This window comes from Ornithorhynchus anatinus, chromosome 4, assembly GCF_004115215.2.
Source record: "Ornithorhynchus anatinus isolate Pmale09 chromosome 4, mOrnAna1.pri.v4, whole genome shotgun sequence".
Taxonomy (NCBI): Eukaryota; Metazoa; Chordata; class Mammalia; order Monotremata; family Ornithorhynchidae; genus Ornithorhynchus; species Ornithorhynchus anatinus.
The window spans coordinates 61855186-61877818 of record NC_041731.1 but is presented as its reverse complement, the minus strand read 5'-3'; the positions used below and the strand labels follow the sequence as shown (position 1 = coordinate 61877818).

Below are 22633 nucleotides of genomic sequence, written 5' to 3'. Positions count from 1 at the left end.
TTCCTGGCTACAAAAGGAGCAACATTTTTCCAAGTTTTCCTCTTCCGTCTGATGTAACCGATTTTCTTTTTGTTTGCTTTAATATCTATCAATCTTCTCCCAACTGCTCTGCATACAGTAAGCGCTCAATAAATACAACTGAATGAATGACTGAATGAATGGCAGAAAGATTTTACCATCTTTATTGACTCCCATGACTAGTCATCTAGACTCATTTGGTCTTTTTTTTTAAAATACTATTTTTTAAGCACTTACTATGTGCCAGGCACTGTACCAAGTGTTGAGGGAAATACAAGCTAATCAGGTTTGGACTTTTATCTTCTCCCTCCTTTCTTTGCCCTTCCTTTCCTACCTCCAGCATCCTGGCCTTGCTGCTTTTTCTGGCCCCTCAACCCATTCCACTCATCGTGACATGTTTTGTGGTAACCGTCATCTGACCTGGATCAATGACTCCACAGAAACCCAGTCACCCACTTGAGACCTCAGGGTTCACCTTAAATCTCCATCACGAAAGGAGAAAAACATTGTCCAGAAAGTGAAAAAGAATACAAGGCCTACCAAGGCCTTCGGTGAGAGCCCTTCGTGTATAGCCCCACACTTCAATCTTAATCAATAAAATCATTTTCAAGGGGCCTGAGCAGGCTATGGCAAGACTGTATATGGCAGCAATCCGTTAAAGGTACTTGTTAAGCATTTACTTTGTGCACAGCACTGTACTAAGCGTTTGAGAGGCTATAATAAGGGACGACAAGTCTACGGGAAAGTTGCAGCAGTCTTATCCACTTTTCAAAAACAAGCAGGTCTAGTCCCTCTCAGCATCAAAGCAGTCAACAGCAGTCAACAGATTATAGTTATTATCAACTTTCGCACACCACTCTCGGGGCCCCAAGGAAAGAATTACTTACTTGGAGACCACACAAAACAAGACAGGATTACTACCCTCAGGAAGGTTATCCTCCATTAGAAAGCCAAGCTGGCATCATGAGACAAAACAATAATTAAAAAGAAAGGAAATGGATATAAATAATTCACACAAGCGGAGACTGACAAGGACCCAACCATATGTGACAAGCTTTGATAAGAGGGGGTTCTGCAAGAAACATTTTCACTTAATTTTAAGAGTAAATATGAGAAAGGGGCTGCTCCAGACAATAACAGACTCTCAGGATGCACCATTAAGGGGACGGCAGAGATTAAAAATGTATTTTGGCATTCGCAGGGGATTGGTCCCCTCTCAGGGTCACACCTGGAGAGTTCCCAGTACTCTACCAGTCTCGACTACAGGAGGGAGAGTCAGGCAGAGGCCTGTCCAATTCCATTCCTAGCTTGGGCAGAGGCTAGCGAGTGGAAGGCAATGTGCTATAGGTCAAAACTCACCTGTTCTGGGCGCAGGCGCAGGGCAGAGAATCAAGGGCAAAGACTCAAATTTACTGCACGGAAGGAGGCAACGGTAAACTTCTTCCGTATTTTTACCAAGGAAATTCTATGGATACAGGACCAGAATGATTGTAGATGGAGTATTCTGGGAGAGGTGTGGCCATAGCGTCATAAGATAAGGGGATTGGTTAGAGAAATCACTGCAAACAAGATGAAACTGGGAACTAAAAAAAATTAAAATCTCAAAATGTCAAGGGTCTACTGTATCATTTTCCATGTACCATGAAACTAATGATCACAAATCCAACCTAAATATCAATTAATATTTTTCATTAAGTGACTATGTGTAGAGCATGGTATAAAGCACCTGGGAGATTACAACCAAACTAGAGACACAATTCTTGCCGTTTTAGAGACCTTAAGGAGTCTAGCTGTGGAACATATATAAAATGATTTACAGGTAGAAGACAATGAAAAGGTAAATGTTCAAATAGTTAATAATGTAAATCGCAGTTTCACTGTACCAAAATTAGTAGAGTGGGTAACACTGAAGAACACCATGCTCAATATGGCCATAATTGCTATGGGCATCACATACTGATGCCACAAAGAATTCAATAAAAATGACCCAGGCACCAAGGAATTTCTTGCAAAAAAAAGCTTTCTATACAAAAGCTTTCTGGATTATAACAGGAAGATCACTTTACCAAGCAACTATGAGCAATAATAAGATGCAGGGGAACTCGGGACTTCACAGACTTTCATTAAAAGACACACTCAGCTAGACAGAAGCAGTGTGGTCTAGTGGAAAGACCACAGGCCTGGGAGTCAGACTGACTTCTATTCCCAGTTCCGCGATTTGGCTCCTATGTGACTTTGGCCAAGTCACTCCATTTTCTGTGCCTCAATTTTCTCATCTGTCAAATCAATCATTCAATTATTAAGCACTTACTGCACGCAGAGCTCTGTACTAAATGCTTGGGACTGTACAGTACAACAGAGTTGATAAACATATTCTCTGCCCACAATAACCTTACAGTCTAGGAGGGGGAGACAGATACTAAAATAAATTACTGATTTCTACAGAAGTGCTGAGGGTGTGGTGAAGAAAGGGTGTTGTAGAAGGGGAAGGGAGTAGGAGAAATGAGGACAATCAGGGATGGTCTTTGGAAGGAGATGTGATTTTAATAAGGCTTGGAAAATGGGGACAGTGGAAAAGCCCGGGCTTGGGAGTCAGAGGATGTGGGTTCTAATCCCGGCTCTGCCTCTTGTCTGCTGTGTGACCCTGGGCAAGCCACTTAACTTCTCTGTGCCTCAGTTCCCTCATCTGTAAAATGGGAATTAAGATTGAGAGTCTCCCGTGAGACAACCTGATTACCCTGTATCTACCCCAGAATTTAGAACAGTGCTCGGCTCATAGTAAGCGCTTAACAAATACCATAATTATTATTATATGAAAGGGTGGGGAGAGGGGAGTTCCAGCCCTGCGGAAGGAAGTGGGCAAGGGGTCGGTGGTGAGATAGATGAGATTAAGATAGAATGAGTTGGTTGGTGTTGGAGGAGGGAAGTGTGCAATGGGGCAATAGTAGGAAATCAGTGAGCTAAGGTAGAAAGGTGGGTGAGCTGATTGAGTGCTTGGAGGCCAATGGTGAGGGGTTTCTGTCTGATGCGGGTGGAGGTTCTTGAGGAGTGAGAAGATGTGGACCAAACTTTTTTGTAGAAAAATGATCCGGGCAGCAGAGCGAAGGATGGACTGGACTGGGGAGAGACAGGAGGCACGGGAGTCAGTGAGGAATCTGATGTGGTAGTTGAGGTGGGATAGAAGTGCTTGGAATCAGCATGGTAGAAGTTTGAATAGGCAGGAATGTGCAGAAAGTAGAACCGACAGGATCTGGTGACAGACTGAATATGTCGGTTGAATGTGACAGATGAGTCAAGGAGGAGTCAAATGGGAATTCGATATCTGTTCTCACTCCTACTTTGGACTGTGAGCCTTGTGTGGGTCAAAAACTGGGTTGGACCTGATTGTCTTGAATCTAACCCAGTGCTTAAGTACTTACAGCAGCCAGGCACTGTTCTAACACCACAATTATTATTATTATACAATACTGAATATGTGAAAATCTAGATTTAGAGTTCAAGCTCATTCAACAAGTATTACATGATGATGACAACTATTTGTGTAGCTGTGGATCCTATTTTAAAGATGTAATGGTATGAAAGAGTCTTCCAGGGGAAAACCCAGATGCCCAATGCTCTCTCGAGCTATTTTTGATTAACAGTCTCATGTTTTAGTGCACAGCAACCTCAGCCACAAAAGAACAGTTGGCATATCAGTCACATGTGTCTGCTGTGTGACATTGGCCAAGCCACTTTGCTTCTCTGGGACTCAGTGACCTCATCTGTAAAATGGGGATTAAGACTGTGAGCCCCATGTTGGACAAGGACTGTGTCCAACCTGATTAACTCGTATCTACCCCAGCAATTAGAACAATGATTGGCATATAGTGAGCCCTTAACAAGTACCCTTACTATTATATGGATAATTCTCATTAAGAAGGAAATTGACACACATTCATAATGGGTTCTGATCTATCAATCATATTTGTTGAGCGCTTACTACCTGCAGAGTACTGTACTAAGCGCTTGGAAGAGTACAACAGAATTAGCTGACATTCCCTGCCCATGATGAATTGACAGTCTAGAGGGGGAGACAGACATTATTAATGCATTCATATGAATAAACATTATTCATATAATTATCCAATCTGTAGTTTCTACTGATGCAAAACAAAATTAATCAAAAAAATCAACAACAACTTTTTTGCAAATAATCATTCCTCAAGAGGCAAAAAAGGATCAAAATAAAGGAAAGGAACCAGTAGTGCATGTATATTAGAAGTCACAGAGTAAAGCCTTTTAAAAAAAAGCTGATGTGCTTATAGAAAAATAATGGAATGTCAAGTTAAAAACAGTCTAATGCCAAGACTAAAATTGGATAAATTAGAGCTATATTTCATTAAAATGGTCTAAAAGAACAACATGAGTAATCCAATGCTTTTTACAAATCACTCTTCAGCATCATCATGTTGTCCCCGGAAAATAGATGCTTTACAATAATTCGCTATCCCTAAGTATCTATTCCTTTACTAACTTTATCCTATTTATCCCATTTCTATAAATACTGCCAGCTATATACAATGTGTAGCATTCACAATACCACCATATTTCAAAAAGCTCAAAAGCTTTTTTGCAACCCAGACTACTCTTGACAAATACTGAGTTCATTATTTGCTCATTCGCAAATTGAAATATTACTTATATTGTGTATATACTCAGTTACTCTTTGCTAATCAAAATGGACAGGGTAATTAAACATTCCACTTTAAAAGCAAACATCAGGGGAAATTTGCATGTACTATATCATATAGGACTACTACAATACTGCAAAACTGTAATACAATGGAGAAGCAGCATGACTTAATGGAAAGAGCACAGGCTTGGGAGTCAGAGGATGTGGGTTCTAATCCCAACTCCGCCATTTGTCTGCGGTGTGACCTTGGGCAATTCACTTAATTTCAGGGAGTGGGTGTGATCTGATTGCACTGTATCGACCCCCATCGCTCAACACAGTTTTTGGCAATATAATGAGGGATTAACAAATGCCACAATCCTTATAACTGATAACTACTTGAACTTTGTACTAAATCACTGTCATTTTAATACAGCTTCCCAACTGTGTCTCTCATCTGCTGAAATTCTATTTTGTGAAACATTACATGAGAATTCCTTCAAGAACTATGCTCTACGACTCAAAGCTTCCTATAGCAAACCAGGCATTGAGGGAACAATTTTTCTCTCTCCAACCGTTGAATGTTTGTAGCACTGTATCTATGGACACCAACTCTGCAATTGTAAAGACAGACTTAGAAGTCACTGTAGAGACGCGGCATCCCTTAAAAGCATGCACTGAGCACTAACTCTTAGGGCTTCTTTTTCACGCTTAAACACAATCCTTCCCTTGAGCCAAGAGGAAAGCACACAGAAGATTTTCTATACTTTCTTATGTGCTCAATAAAAATATTGCCAGATAGCAAGCTAAAGCAGAAGAAATACATTTTAAGGTGCATCCATTCTCCTGGTGTTAGGTTTTACACAAAAGAGAAAGATGAAAGGAGCAAAAACAAGGGTAAATGGAACAGAATTAGTTCTAAAACACAGCAAATGTGTAATCACTATGTAATTTTTAAAAGTCCTTCAGAGTACCCAGCAGTTTAAATAATAATCTAAGTGTAGAAAAAAAACCACCATGCTAAATAATGAACCATCATACAGGGCGAGAGGATAGCGGAGTTGAAATATCTGCAACACTTTGGACCCCTCAGGGTAGTTAAGCTTGTGCATGCTTATCTAGTATGCTCCTTTCCACTCACTCACTGGAATTTGGTATCTACAGGCTAAGCATGGAAGAAAACTTTTTTTTGACATTTTGAAATTGGGGGTAGGGGTAAATGTCTGTTTCTGAATTACAGACCACTAAAGAAATAGCTTGGTGAGAAAAACACCATATTAGAAGCTTTATTTTGAAATAATAATAATGTGGGATTTGTTAAGTGCTTACTATGTGCCGAGCACTGTTCTAAGCGCTGGGGTAGACACAGGGGAATCAGGTTGTCCCACATGGGGCTCACAGTCTTAATCCCCATTTTACAGATGAGATAACTGAAATCAAACTGGACAAAGTCATTGTCCATATAGGTTCCAAAAATTCACTATTTTAAATTATTCCCATTAGATAAAATGTTTAAAATAGTTACTGTTAGCAATATGAGGAGCATGGCTTAGTGGATACAGCACAGGCTGGGGAGTCAGAGGATCTAGGTTCTAATGCCGGCTCCTGTACTTGTCTGCTGTGTGACCTTGGGTAAGTCACTTAACTTCTCGGTGCCTCTGTTTCCTCATCTGTAAAATGGAGATTCAGACTGTGAGCCCCATGTGGGACTGTGTCCAAACTGATTATCATGTATCTACCCCAGTGCCTAATACAGTGCTTGGCATATAATAAGTGGTTAAAAAATACCATTTAAAAAAAAAACTTTTCTGACCCAATTTTATAGTAATATGCTCAAGATGATGTACTCATTTTGGTGTGCATTCCCAAAGAATCAAATTTCTAGCTATTTCAATAAAATTCCATGATACAATGAAAATTCACAAGTTTAAAACTTTGCCTAGGATTTCAGTGAAAACCAATGGAAAAATGAACTCATCACCAATATGCTGGTTTGACCACATTTCTCTTTTATATCAAATGTTTCATTATTCATTTTCCTTTACTAAGGATAATAATAATAATAATAATGGTATTTGTTAAGCCTTTACTATGTGCCAAGCACTGTTCTAGGCACTGGGGTAGATACAAGGTAATCAGGTTGTCCCATGTGAGGGTCACAGTCTTAATCCCCATGTTACAGATGGAGTAACTGAGGCACAGAGAAATTAAGTGACTTGCCCAAGGTCACACAACAGACAAGTGGTAGAGCAGGATTAGAAACCCACATCCTCTGACTCCCATGTTCTTGTCACTAGGCCATGCTGCTTCTCATACAAAGTAAGGGGGACCTGCATTTATTGCACTCTCCATAGTTACTGATTTTGTATCACTTTCAGAGGCACAGTCAGATCTGCCACGTGTGCTTACTGGATAGTACGATAAAGCATAATTAGGCAACTTTTTTCCACACACATGCAACTGTCCGGAAATAGTTAAATTGGGCTCTGGAAGAAACTTTTTTGCACATGTGTATGGCGTCAGACACGGCATGCATTCTACAACATGAGCTTGGGACTGTGGGTTTCTCCAGAAATAAAAGCTCCACGTTATGGCAGAGCTGCTTAGTATAGATGAGCAACACGCAAACATTGCACAAGAACCTCTACTGCGATTTAGGTTTTCTTCAAAGCCTGTTTTTCAAATACTGATCCATTTATGTTGGATCAGTTGAAAAGAGATTGCAGCCCTCAGCCCTCAGGTTCAGGAGAGTAATGAACTTGCTTGTGAGTCATGCGACCTGAACTGGGGTCACACTCAGTGCCAATTTGAAGTAGCTCTGACCTTAACTCTAAAGGAACTTGCAGACTCACTCTTCCAGCTGACAGGAATTCATCACAGTTTCTTCACCGCATTATTTTATACTGAATCTAGTAGTCGAAACTGCTCTTACCAGTTCATTGAGGAAAAGTCAGAAACACATTCGGAGCCATGCTTTCAAAAACATAAGCCTTGTCGCTGCGAAGGCAATATGAATAACACAGGCATGTCCTCATGGGTCATGGTGGGGGCATAAAATTGGAGGATTAAGTTAAAGCTGGCATTCAAATCTTTATGGCTCGGTTACTATAAATTTTGGAACATAGCTAAAAATGAAGAAAATCTAACTGCTCCTCCCACTGATCGCCCCAAGTCCTCTACTGCCTTCAAAGGGCAGAGCCCCCTCATTTTCATGATGATTCAAAAATCACTGGTAAAGTTCAGGAGGCTTCGGGCAATGAAAGTCACGGCCAGAGACTTACTTAAAGAGGCAGGGAAGAGCAAATATTCATTATTTTCATTCATTTCACAGTTCGCTTTCCTCAAATAAAGGATTATGAGTTTCCAAAAGCAAAACAATAGTGGTTTCCTTCCACTCACCACCATCTGATAAAGTTTTCTTGGCAGCTGACAAAATTTCATAATTAAGCAATAATACTGTACACGTGATTTCAGTGGCCCATTAAATCACAACTCAGAGTCTCACACTTGAGAATTATAAAGTGTATTCTGTATAAACTGTTTTGTGGTTAACACTGCAACCCATGTTATTGACTGCAATAATTTAATTATGTCTAATGTGTTAATTTACTTGCAATTACAAGTGCTAAGATTAAAATATACAATACAAAATTTTATAGCTTGTGCATCTTAAAAATCAAAACAAGAAAACGATGTCAATGTGTTTTCTAGATTTAAATCAACACTTTTCCACATTGAGAATTTTGTGGTACTTTATTTATTACACATACTAAATGCCCACCTATATTGTTTTGCTGAATTTTATAAATAGTCAATCATCTCTAAGCCTGAACCACACTTTTAATAGCATTATCATGGATAGACTCATATGAACCACTAAATATATTTCACTTAGAATATGTAAAGCTGCCCTCATGCCTCCTAGCAAGGATATACATTTGTAAAAACGCTTTCAATCAATTATTACTCTTTGCAGAGCACTGTCCTGAGTTCTTTGGAGAGCACAACATGATAGAGTTGGTAGACACAATCCCTATCCTGTTAAAAACTGATGCTAAAGCAAAACCAAATTTTCAGTCTTTCACAGGAAAGATACTGATGAGTATATTGAAAAACAAGCAAGCAGCCTCTCTGAGTGAAATTTTTACTTGGCCCTGATGGCAATGTACCAGCTCTAGGTTTTCCCGTTTTTGGCTCGGTTGTCCATTTCATCTAATATGGGGTGTGGGAGGGAAGGGAAGAGTGTGTGTTGGGGGGGAGGGAGGGAGGTCCCTTCTCTCACAGTCCCTTCCCAAAGTGCCTTGATCAAATCTATTCAGCCTTTGGCCTCTAATCACCTCAAGCTTTTTCCCCTGGGTTTTTCCCCCTTCAGGCTCCCTCCCCTTTAATCCTCTGGGGTAATTTACCTTGAAGAGTAAGAGAATGAGGTTCTCCTCTCATCTACCTGGCCCATCAATCAATCAATCGATCAATGGTATTCATTGACTGGTTACTGTGTACAGAGCACTGTACTAAAAGCTTGGGAAAGTACATTTAAGAGAGTTGGTAGACACATTCCCTCCCCACAAGACTCACTTAGAAGAAGGTCGGGCCTTCAGATCTTCCCCCACTGGGACATTTTTCATGAGGGAATACTCAAATTGAGGAAAATGTTATAGATATTAGATAGGAGATTCTTAACCATTAGGATAGATGTCAAGGAGGGCAATGTTTCATTTTCTAGGCATCCACCGGTGCCACTTAACGAGAAATCATGCTGGCCCTTCTCAAATTCTGTCTCGGGATAGCAATCTTCTTAAGGCCTCTACTCCATGAAAATTATCCACTTTGGAGTTGACTCACACTGGTGCGATATGATGTCTCCCAGCTGTTCTGGACAATTCTATATTCCTGAATATTTGCTCCAAGTGGTGGTGTAAAAAGCTGCTTCTATTTTTCCTTGTTAACAGGTCTGCTAAACGTAAGAGAGCTATCTGGGTATTCTGCTGACATCCGTTCTCCTCACATCTCCAGCCATGTGAAGATGTGATGAAATGAGTACTGTTTTAATGATGCAGCATTGGCTAGTAGGAAAAACATGGGCCTGGGAGTCAAAGGATCTGGGTTCTAATCCCGACTCCACCATTTACCTATTGTGTGATCTTGGGCAAGTCGCTTAACTTCTCTATGCCTCAGTTCCCTCAGGTGCAAAATGGGGATTCAAAACCTGTTCTTGCTCCTCCTAAGACTGTGGAGTTCCATGTGGGACCTGATGAGCTTGTGTCTGCCTCAGTGCTTAGAAGAGTGCATGGCATATAGTAAGCGTTTAAATACCACAGTCATCATTACTATAATAATTATAATTACCCTAGTAATAATAATAATAATTATTATTATGGTATTTGTTAGCACTTACTATGTGCCAGGCACTGTTCTAAGCACTGGGGTAGATACAAGGTAGTCAGGTTGTCCCACGTGGGGTTCATGGTCTTAATCCCCATTTAATAGATGAGGTAACTGAGGCCCAGAGAAGTGAAGTGACTTGCCCAAAGTCATACCGCAGACAAGTGGCAGAGCCGGGATTAGAACCCATGAACATCTGACTCCCAGGCCCTTGCTCTATCCACTACACCCAAAATGATTGCATTCCAGGACCTAGCTGTGATCTTATCTTGTTATTTATGCTTAAGTATGGCAAATGAAGTGGCACTGATGGACCTGCTGAAGAACCTGGATGTAGCCTTGTGGGCAGGGAAAATGTCTATCACTCTGTTATACTACATTCACCCAACCACTCAATACAGAGCTCTGCACTCACTAACTACTCAATAAATACAATGGACTGATGGATGCAGTCGCTCTGATAGACATCCAGGCCTCACCATCACAGAGAACATTGTATGTGACATAAAGTTCTTCTATAGGCCTCCGACTGGACGTGAAACTCAATGTCTCTCTGGCACCACTTCTCTCGATCCACACCTAGTGGACACGGAGACCTTCTCGATGCAGTTCACGTAAGCTTGTGAGGTCACTTGAGAGCTGTGATCGCAGGACTGGCCTAATGCAGGCTGGACTTGTGCAGGCTATCAGCCACTATTGTTTCTCTAAATTCAAAAAGTGGCTCAAAATCATCTATATGCCTTCTTGCTTACAGCAGGTTCACGGGACAGATTCAAGGACTTTGAAAGTACTCATAATCTGATAGGTTGGAAGAGAGTTACACAAGGATTCAGCATACTACTCCAGGAGCAACTGAAGAATTCAAAGATAATGCCTGATAAGATCCAATGCCACATTTTAATTCTGCAGCATTTGGTTAATGATGTTTTTCTGCAGCTCATTCAACAGGACTCTAACCACAATCATGCCATCAATGCCCAGCAATGACAGCTCACCATGGTTTCCACAGTCAGCTCATTACTCCGATTTCTTGACAAAAAGGATAACCATGGCTTCTTTGAAATCCTTTTGCAGGTTAACTCAGTATTCTAAATTTTGAAAAAGACTTTGCACAAGGTAATGAATGACCAAAACATTCCTTAGGAATGGGTGTCAGAACTGGTATACTATGCCCTTCACTATGGCTTAACTAACTCTGTGCCCAGACTTACCAAGTCAGCTATTTTTCATGGGGGTCCCATTCTCTAGGTGGGAATGTGGGAAACAGCCTGGCCTAGTGGACAGAACACAGTTCTAGACGCCAGAAGGAGCAGGTTCTAATTCTGGCTCCACCACTTGTCTGCTGTGTGACCTTGGGCAAGTCAATTCACCTCTCTGTGTGCCTCAGTTCCCTCAACTGTTAAATGGGGATTAAGAACGTGAGACAGGGAATGTGTCAACCTGATGATTTTGTATCTACCCCAGCGCTTACAACAGTGCTTGACACAGAGTAAGCACTTAAATACTATCAATATGGTCATTACTACTTTTTTATGGTTCCCTCCACATCTTTGATGAGGTGGTACCATCTAAACATTTTAGTAATCCTGGGGCCATAGGAACATGTCCATAGCGTCCTGGAGAGGGACTCAGTTCATACAGCCTCGGATTTCTGCTCTGTGATTCTAACACTGTTTTCGTCTCTCCTCTCCTCTGCTAACCTCTTGCTCACCCCTACTCTTCTGCCTGGAACATCCTCTCCTCCTTATCAAACAGATCACTGGCTCTCCCCATCTTCTAAAACTTCTAAAATCACATCTCCTCCAGGCAGCCTCCCAACAACTGATCCTGTTTGTTGAGCACTTTTTGTTTGCAGAGCACTGTAATAAAGACTTGGGAGAGTACAATACAGTTGAGAAACACGATCCTGGGAGAGTACAATACAGTTAATAAACACGATCTTGACTTTCAAGAAGCTTACACTCTAACAAAGACTTTCCTAATTAACCCCTCATTTTTCCCACCCCATACTCAACTGTTTCCTTAGTATCTGTCTCCACTGCTAGATTGTAAACTTCCAAGTGCTTAGCTCAGTGCTCTGCCTTGGGGAGGTGCTCCATACTGATAGATCGGTGGACTACAGTTCTTTAAATGTTTGGCAGTTAGGCACTGTGACCTAGTATGGGAAGCAGCACAACGTAGTGGATAGAGCAGGGGCCTGGGAGTCAGAAGGTCAAGGGTTCTAATCCCGAGTCTGCTACATGTCTGCTGTGTGACCTTGGGCAAGTCACTTCACTTCTCTGTGCCTCAGTTCCTTCATCTATAAAAGGGGGATTGAGACTGTGGGACTTTGTCCAACCCGATTTGCTTGTATTCACCCCAGCACTCAGTACAGTGCCTGGAACACAGTAAGCACTTAACAAATGCCATAATTATTATCATCATCAGTATATGGAGCATGGGACTGGGAATCAGGAGACCTGGGTTCTAGTGCCAGTTCTGCCACGAGACATAGAGCAAATCACTTTACCTCTCTGAACCTTGGTTTCCTCACCTGTAAAAAGGAGATTGTGTAGAGTGGAGATTGTGGATGATCTAATAATCTATCTACCCCAGTCGTTAGAACACAGTAAGCACTCAAATGTCATAGCTGTCATCAGCACTGTTTTGTATGCCACAGTGTAGTTTCCTATAATGACCCTTTTGCTTGAGACATTAGCAGCTGCAGGTGTTGCAGTTTCCATCAAGAAGAGATTTCTTCGCCACAGAAAGAAAAATCTAAAGAATAAATGCTTTTTTGGATTATTTGGCTTTAAACTGACTAGACTATAACCAGATGAAACTTTAGGAATCTTAGCAGAATTTGTTTTTAAGTAAACTACCAACAGGTACCTCAAAGAGATATCCTCTTACTGATCCACTGTTAGAAGTAGAGAGGGCTGATGTTGACACAGAGTATTTTGAAGGTTCTTCATCCTCCAGAAGTTTGATGGTCTGAGTAAGGATGGATTGGAGGTCACATTGGGATATGCTATTTTTATCATTAGTGAAAGTCAGGAATTAATCATGGCATGACCAATCCCATATTCACAGCCACATATACTGGTTGAAATGTGGATAGTGTTAAGTCTATTGGTCAGAAAATTCATTTAAAAAAACTAAGGCCAAAAATAATACAGAAAATTAAAATTGCTAAGACCCCAAATGCAAATACTCTGCACACAGTGTTCAATAAATACAGTCGGAAAGAGGAATGTTGTGTTTATGATTACAAGTGGATATTCAGTACATAACTTGGGTAGGAATACTTCAATGCTGTTGACTTTCCAACGTTAATGTTGGTATTTGTTAAGCGCTTACTATGTGCCAAGCACTGTTCTAAGCACTGGGGTAGACACAAGGGAATCAGGTTGTCCCACATGGGGCTCACAGTCTTAATCCCCATTTTACAAATGAAGTAACTGAGGCACTGAGAAGTTAAGTGACTTGCCCAAAGTCACACAGCTGACAAGTGGCCGAGCCTGGTTTCGAACCCATGACCTCTGACTCCAAAGCCCGTGCTCTTTCCACTGAGCCACGCTGCTTCTCTATTGGAGGTCCAAACGTTGGACCTCCAACGTTGGAGGTCCAAAGATTTTTCTCAATATTTTAGCACTACTACTCTCCTAAATAAAATATTTACATGGGGAATAATGCATAAATATTTAGAATTTGAAGAGTGTCTGGTAAAATTACCACTGGAAGTTGTCTCGTCCATGGGCTAATGATACCGTATTATTAAATGGTTCATTTTTAAACAAAAGAAAATATTTTAAAAAATAGGTCAGGCACTGTACTAAGCTCTGGGGTAGATACAAGCAAATTGGGTTGGCATCACTCCTTATCCCATGTGGGGTTCACAGCCTCAATCCTCATTTTTCAGATGAGGTAACTGAGGCACAGAGAAGTGAAGTGACTTCCCCAAGGACGCATAGCAGACAAGTGGCGGAGCCGGGATTGGAACCCATGACCTTCTGACTCCCAGACCCGAGCTCTATCCATTACACCATGCTGCTTCTCAATATATGATGTGATATAATGGACCATACATGCTCACTAATAAAATTATACCTACTGCAGACTAGCTTGAGTGGTAAAACCCAGTCTAAATTTTAATGTTTTGAGATCTATTTCTTTAGAAGTCTCAACAACATCCAGTTCTCAATTCTTCAAACAGTTGGCAAGAGACCTGAAATCCTTCTAAAGGAAACCGAAAGGCCATTCCCAAAATATGGTTAAAATCATAACCGGCATTTAAGTGCCCCCGAAACAAAGTTATACATGCTACTGGGATGATACTGTAATAATAATGATAATGGTGGTATCTGATAAGCACTTACTATGTGCCAAGCATTGTACATTATCTCCAGCCAAGATGGGGGACTGCCCCCCTCCTTTCTTTTTGCTCAGCGGACTTTGGTGATTTGCACACTGGCTCCCCAACACTCTCTTTAAATGACAGGGTAAGTCAAGCACCACAAGATGGTGCTAATAACCCTCTGATAACTGCCTAGTTAGATTTAGCTCTAGAGATTCCCCACCTGAGGTCCAGAAAGAGGATCTGGCCACCACCAGACAGTGTAGTGTGTCTTGCCGGAGCACACAAGCATGGTAGAAAACAGCGACGACACTATCGTGAGCAATGAGACAACTGGGAACACTAGAAGAGGCTACTCTGGCAACGTTTTACCGCCCTCGGAAGAACCCGACCTTGATATTGTGCAATGGATTATTTTGAGACCCCCCCATGGAATTGGGCTAAATCTGCATTTGCTTCAAAATGGTCACAGTGACTTACACAAAATGTTGGCAGATCTGAGGACTGTATTCACATCTTGAGAGCACTGAAAATGGTACCATCTAGATGAGGTCACTGAGAAGTGCCGACAATTCAGGTGGGAATCTAGAACCTCAGCATTTAACTTAAGGTCACAAAGCCAACTTTTTTCCTCCCCTTAAGTCAGAAGTAGATGCCCCTCCCAGACGAAGCTGTAAACCCACTATATTTTAAATCTTTAGCAGTGTTGATGCGGTGTATTTTCTTAATCCCAACTGTTCATTTGTCTTAATAATTTAAGCGGTGATCAAGAAAAGTTCCCAATAGAAAAAATGCTGAATTGTCCAATGTCCACAGAAGCTGCTCTCCTTGTGGAGATATGTAACGGTGGTTGGTGGAAGTAGACTGAGAGGGAAGGGAACATAACAAATACAAAGAGCCTCCTGGTCCCACTAGAATGCAACTTATTTGCATATCCAGGAATTGTACAGGCCAGATTCCAAGAGCGTATCATTTTCACTTCCCCAACTGATACCAACAGGCAGCACTGAGAGGCCCTAAAACTTCAGTCTTAAAAAATCAGAAGTTACATAAAATGCCATCTTTGTAATTACGGTACTTTAACAAAAGCACTACGGAGAGGACAACCTATATATCTTCAGCTGCCCCTCTCAAAGCACAAGAAAGCATCCAAAGCTCACAGTGGTAAACGAACAGAATGCAATATAATAATAACGATAATAATAATAATAACAATGATGATATTTGTCAAGTGCTTACTATGTGCCAAGCACTGTTCTAAGCAGTGAGGTAGATGCAAGGTAATCGTGTTGCCCCATGTAGGACTCGCAGGTTTAATCCCCATTTTACAGATGAAGTAACCGAGGCTTAGAGAAGTTTAGTGGTTTGCCCAAAGTCACAAACCTGATAAGAGGCGGGGCTGGGATTAGAACCCATGACTTCTGACTCCCAAGCCTGGGCTCTTGCCACTAAGCCATGCTGCATCTTAATATAAACGATTCCATTCAACATGGATAGAGCTTCCCAATCAATTAGCTCATAATTGTCAGATGGACAAGGAAATGTACTTTCTTACTTGCGCAATTATCCAATGGGTAAAAAGTGTACTGAACTGTCTTTAACGCTCTCATAACTTTGCAGTTCTGGGTATGGGTAAAAAACGAATTGAATTCTGGCATCCCTCTAAAGCTTTCTGAAAAAGATCACTCCAACTTGAAATTTTTGATTAAGTGCCAAAAATTTAAGTTTCTGAAATGCTGAAATTTATTAATTTGTGGGTCTGTGAAAACAATTCAACTTTTCTTTGCCCTTTGTAAATATCAAATTAAGAGTTTCAGAATATTAAAGCTTTTTTCTCCTCATTACTCACAGTTTAGGTGAAAGTACACAGAATCTTACTACTGCTAGTTCTCCTTATCATACAAGGTTTGTGTTTTGGCAGAATCCCATATTAAGGCCATACTCACTGTGTACAAAGCCAAGCACATGAGCACAACCCTATCTTCCCACACTGCACTGCACTGAATTAAAGCAGACGTTTGTAAATGGAAGAATGTTCCCTACTTCTGCCATCACTTTTTAGGCAACATGAGTAGTGAAAATATGTGCTATTGCGGAACTATGTTTATATGCAGAAACCACAGCACCTCTGTTAGTGGGAGAGGTGATAAGAACACAGAAGATGCCAAATCAGCTAACAAAAAGAGAGGAGAGCAAGAAGAAAACGTATACGCTGGAAAAAGACAGAGGGACGTTTTTGAGAGACCCTAGACACCATATATTTGTTCTCAAGTCCTTCACCTCTAATCTCCACAGCTCATGCTACTACCAATCTTTAATCCCATGCATTCTTAAAACCCAACTCCCTAACCTTCCAATCCCTGAACTAGCATCTTACCCAAAGGTCTGGGACACTTGTAAGAGAAAAAAAGGCTGAGACGAACTGAAAAAGGTTTTATCTCCAATTGCTAACTTCACACAGTGACACCAAAATTCACAGTAGAGCCTAAAAACACTCTCTAGAGCCTGGTGAAAAATTCAGGTTCCATTATAGTGTTCAATATTTTTCTAAATAAAAATGTTTTCCCCATTTTACTGTAAGAAAAATAACCTCAAATTATAGAGAAGCAGCATGGCGTAGTGGATAGAGGCCAATCCTGGGAGTCAGAAGTACCTGGGTTCTAATCCATCTCCATCACTTGTCCATCACACTGACAAGTTGTGTGACCTTGGGCTAGTCATGTCACTTCTCAGTTCCTCAGTTACCTCATCTGTAAAATGGGAATTGGGAATGAGAGCCCCAAGTGGGACTGGGACTGTGTCCAAACTGATTTGCTTGTATCTACCCAGTATTTAGTACAGTAGCTGGCACATAGTAAGCACTTTACAAATACCAGAATTATGATGATGATGATAAAATAGTGAACATTAAACATGTCAGAATTATTTTTTTCCAAAAATTTAGGAAGACTTTCCACTAATTCAATGGAAGAAAAAGATTATATTATCCTCCCACTTAGCTGTAAAATACCCAGCCTTTCAAAGGGTAATCTTCGTCTTTTTCCATTTCCTATGAATCTGTAGTCTTGGCATTACAAGCCTCTCTTCACTAGATAAGGCCCTGTTCCGCTTTCTTGGAACCCTCCCCAGTTTTTTTCTCTGTCCTCTATAATTTAGTGATGCAAAGGCTGCAGATGTTAAAATGACAAAGATGCTAAGATTCATGTTTTTACCCTTTGGTAATTCTTTTCTAATGATCCTAACCAAGGGCATATTCTGTAAATCTACAACACTGGAGAGAATGCGTACTCAAAAATTAGAAAATATTGTCTTTATTACCAATACCCCATGGAAGACAAAAATATATACATACAAATCCCTGTCTAATGGATTCTGAATACTGCAAAATTTTCCGAACTCGGGTGTGAGTCCTGTATTTGGATGCTTGCTTTGATTTTAGCTCAGATAGTAATAACTAGAGTACTTGTTTAGCGCTTCCTATGTGCCAAGCACTACTCTAAGAGTTGGGTTAGACACAAGTTAATCAGGTTGGACACAGTCATACTTTCATTCAATCATATTTACTGAGCACTTACTGTATGCAGAGCACTATACTACACACTTAATAATAATGAGTATGGTATATGATAAGCACTTATTGTGTACAGAGCTCTGTTCTAAGCACTGGGGAGATACAAGGTAATCAGGTTGTCCACTTGAGGCTCACAGTCTTAATCCCCATTTTACAGATGAGGTAACTGCGGCACAGAGAATTTAAGTGGCTTGCCCAGTCATATAGCAGATAAATGGCTGTGATCTTTCCACTGAGCCATGCTACCCCACACGGGGCTCAACTCTTTTTCTCTTTTTACAGGGGTTGAGAGGCCCAGAGAAGTTAAGTGACTTGCCCAAAATCACAAAGCAGAAATGTGGTGGAGACAGGATTAGAACCCAAGTTCTTCTGACTCCTAAAACCATGCTCTATCCACTAAACCATGCTGCTTCTCAGCTGTTTTCCATGGAAATTCCTAAATACTGTTGAGCTTCATAGAATGTTTTTCACAGAGTAACTGAGAATATCTTCAGTCATGTAATAACAAATTTCCCAATGATCTCCGATATGCGGGTTGAGGGAACAGAAACTAAGTGGCTTCAATGAATTCATTTCAGTACTGGGGAATAGAGAAATCGATTAACTGAACCTAAATCACTTCAAAGATCTCACAGATAGGCATATTGATGCTGAATATAGCCTTTTCTCAAAGCAATAAATCAATTAATGATATTACTGAGCACTTACTGTGTACATTGCACTGTATTAAGTGTTTGGGAGAGTACAATACAGTAGAATTGGTAGACATGTTCCCTGCTCACAACAAGCTTAAAATCAGTCAATCATATTTATTGAAGTATTTGGAGGAGTACAATAAACCAGAATTAGCAAACACGTTCCCTGCATGTAAGGGTCCTGCAGTTTAGAGGAAGAGACAACCATTATTATGAATAAATAATTTATAATAAATAATTTAAGGATATATACATAAGTGCTGTAGAGTTGGGGTAATTATCAACTGTCCAAAGGTGATAGGTCGAAGTACATAGATGATGCTCATAGTACAAAGGCACACAGTAAGCGCTTCACAATTATTACTACTATTCAAGAAAACACAATCGTTTCATCTTACACCACCACTACGCTATACCCAGATGATCGTACACTGTTGAAAGAATATTTCCTAATTTTTCTATCACGCTTTCTATACATATGCAGTAGAGGCAAGTCCTGTGGTAGAAGTGAATGCAGTGACATAATAAATATTTGATGCTGGATTAGCTGCCCTACCCCACTGGAATGAAAATCAGCAACACACTGAATAATATATCCCCTGATACAGCATATGTTTTCCTGTGAAACCAGAGGTATTTTTTTCAAATGTATAACTAATTTTAGCCCGTTTACATCTCTGCAAGGCAGTTAGGGGTGAGGTATTATTACCTTTGGATTACTGATAAGTAAACTGAATCTCAGGTTCACAAGACCAGTAATTGAACCAGCTCAGAACAAGGTCTACTGATTCCCAGGCAAGCTTTCCTTCCAGTAGACCAGGGGTTCTCCAAATCTAATCTATGAAGTCCCCTCGAGTGAGGGGCTGACTGGAAACCACATAACAAATTTCACCTATCGTAACACAATGATTGGAACAGAAGATATGATCTCAGATAGCATATGACTTCGTATGGCAGATAACGTATGACCTCAAGACACAAGTGCTCAGTTGAAAGCGACGGCATTTGTTCAGAGTTTTCTCTTATTTGAGCAAAAGCATTATAGATTGATAAATGTTTGCAGGCCTGTATATCGCCTAAGTCCACACTGGCCCATGAGTAATACACTTGGGAAATCCTTCAATAAACCACGTTGCCTATTTCTCAAATGAACTCACTAAACTGATGACAGTACTAGTTGTGTCTTTACTTCAAGGCGTACAAGCCCGTTAAAACACACATACACATAAAATTATAAAGATATGAATATAATTGGAAGTGTTCAGTATTTAATATGTAGTGAACATATCCTATTTCCCCTTAGCCAACACTAAATCATAACTGAAGACAGCCCAATACTGTATGAGGGGGCATTTACTAGCTACCTTGTTTTTTTAAGTACACTTTAATATAATAAGACCCTTCAAATACTGAGCTGCTCTTCAAGGAATAAAAGGCATGAGGGACCAAATTTACATCATGGTCCTCTAATTTACAGCATCCTCTGCATAAATAGCAGTGTGTAATCACTATTTTCTTATGTTTTCTTTAGGCTTTTTTAGGGCTAAAAGCTGGCAAAGAAGCAGCAAGTTACTAACAAAGTCCACCTCTCTTCTTCTCCCACTCCCTTCTGGATCACACTTACTTACTCCCTTCATTCATCCCCCCTCTCTGGCCCAGGCACTTATGTATATATCTGTTATTTATTTATGTATATTAATGCCTGTCTCCCCCTCTACATTGTAAGCTTCTTTTGGGCAGGAAATGTGTCATTTTATTGTTATAATATACTTTCCAAAGCACTTAGCACAGTGCTTTGCACACAGTAAGCACTTCAATAAATACAATTGAACGACTGAAAGAAATGATTTTAAAAGGGCTGAAAACCTTGCCAGAGAACAGCTCCTTCATTTCTGCAAGAAACTCAGGAGGACTCTCATGTTCTTAGGGTTTTGTGGTCTTTTTGAACCAGAAGATATGGACTGCTAGTCAATCAATCAATCAATAGCATTTATTAAGTGTTTACTCTGTGCAGAGCTCTGTAAATCATGAATAAAATTAAAACCCAAAATATTTAGCTTTGGCTTAAACCTTCAAATTTACAAGATCTGACTGCACACCAAGCCAAACTATACATGTCCTTTCATTCCTACCAGTTTGTAGCATCTTAGTACTGTATATTCACCCAGCCCTCAGCCCACAGCACTTAAGTACATTTCATTCATTTATTCATTCAACGTACTTACTGAATGCTGGCTGTGTGCAGAGCACTGTACTAAGTGTTGGAAGAGCACAATACAACAATAAAGAGACACATTCCCTGCCTACAATGAGCTTGCAGTCTAGAAGGGGGGAGAGAGACATTAATATAAATAAATCAATTACAGAAATGTACATAAGTGCTGTGGGGCTGGGTGGAGGGAAGAGCAAAGGGAGCAAGTCAGGGTGATGCAGAAGGGAGTGGGAGACTGTAAGCCCGTCAATGGGCAGGGACTGTCTCTATCTGTTGCCATTTTGTACATTCCAAGTGCTTAGTACAGTGCTCTGCACATAGTAAGCGCTCAATAAATACTATTGAATGAATGAATTTAAGGGGGAGCGGGGAGGGATATCCTTACATTCTGCCTCTTCTCCTATCCGTAAGCCTTTCCTGACTAAACCCTCCTCTCCTCTTCTCCCACTTCGTTATGTGCCACTCTCACTTGCTCCTTCATTGATCCTTCCTCCCATCCCCACAGCACATGTGCATATATCTGTAATTTTATCTGTTTATTTGCAATAATGTCTGTCTCCCCCTCTAGTCTGTGATCTTGTTGTGGACAGGAATGTGTCTGTTGTTGTTATATTGTACTCTCCTAAGCATTCAGCACAATGCTTTGCACAAAGTAAGCGCTCAATAAATATGATTGAATGAATGAATGCAATTTCACTGTCTGCTCCCTCTAGGCTGTAAGGTCGTGGCGGGAAGGGAATGTGTCTTCAACTCTGTTGTACTCTCCCAAACATTTTGTAGAGTGCTCTGCACACAGGAAATGCTCAATAAATACCACTGATTGCTTTTTGCTAAGGAAAAATGATGTTCTAGGGAGAACATTAACTTTATGAAAGCAAAACACCATACAATTCGTTTTGAGTCAGTCAGACATCTTAAGAAAGTATCTACACCTACTTTCCCACCTTTTTCAACACAATATCCTTTCTACTATTTTAATCCTATTAAGTAGAAGCGCTCAGATAGCCTCAATATTTTGTTACTTTTCTGAATTCCACAAAGGCAGCATTTCCTAATGGAAGGAGTCAGGAACTTCTGAATTCTATTGCTGGAGCTCCTTCACCTTGCTCTGTCACAGATTTATGAGGTGATTTTACATCATCACTCAAATTTGGTAAGGGCTCTTATAGGCCATTTCTCTTATGCAAACCATTTGAATTTGATTTATGGGTAGTATCCAAGTTGTAATATATTTTGAGAAGTGTGATAGGATTTCTCTTTTAATTACCAAGCACTCTATCAATTCCTCTCAGGCCCTGAAGTCGTGAAACTACCCAGGTGTGGAAACTGAAGTTGGAATTAAAACAATGCTCTCACAAATAAGGTACGTGGGACACAAGGAACTCAGACATAAAAGTAGGGCTCAGTAAGAGAGAGAGAATATACTTGAAGCCATCTCTGAGAACAAAACCTAAAATTGGCTGATGCTAAACCCACTGCTCAGTCCCTATTGTATACAGTCTGTCCCTTATTGTCCTGACAGCTTTAATGTTTGCAGGGCCTAGGCTATTTTTGCCTTTGTTTCCTTGTCTCTAAATCCTTATGTAGCTAGAAGGGAGCCTCTTCTTTACACCAGTTGATATGTAAATTTAAGGAGATTTGAAGGGGCAAAGATTTGATGCTATAAATAATCAAAACTTCTAGAGCTGACCAGTAAAATATTTCAGGAAGAATGTCTTCAGAGTATACTTATCTCTGGTCATCTCAACAGCCATTCAAAACATACATA

General features: G+C 40.4%; 1 protein-coding gene and 1 non-coding gene across 2 annotated transcripts in view; one reads left to right on the top strand and one right to left on the bottom strand.

Moving 5' to 3' along the window:
* VPS13B (vacuolar protein sorting 13 homolog B) overlaps positions 1-22633 on the bottom strand; it is a 932812-nt gene that overhangs the window by 592626 nt on the left and 317553 nt on the right.
* On the top strand, positions 1229-1367 carry LOC114811821. Its single transcript, XR_003759516.1, has one exon. It is a non-coding gene; the product is annotated as a small nucleolar RNA SNORA7 (small nucleolar RNA).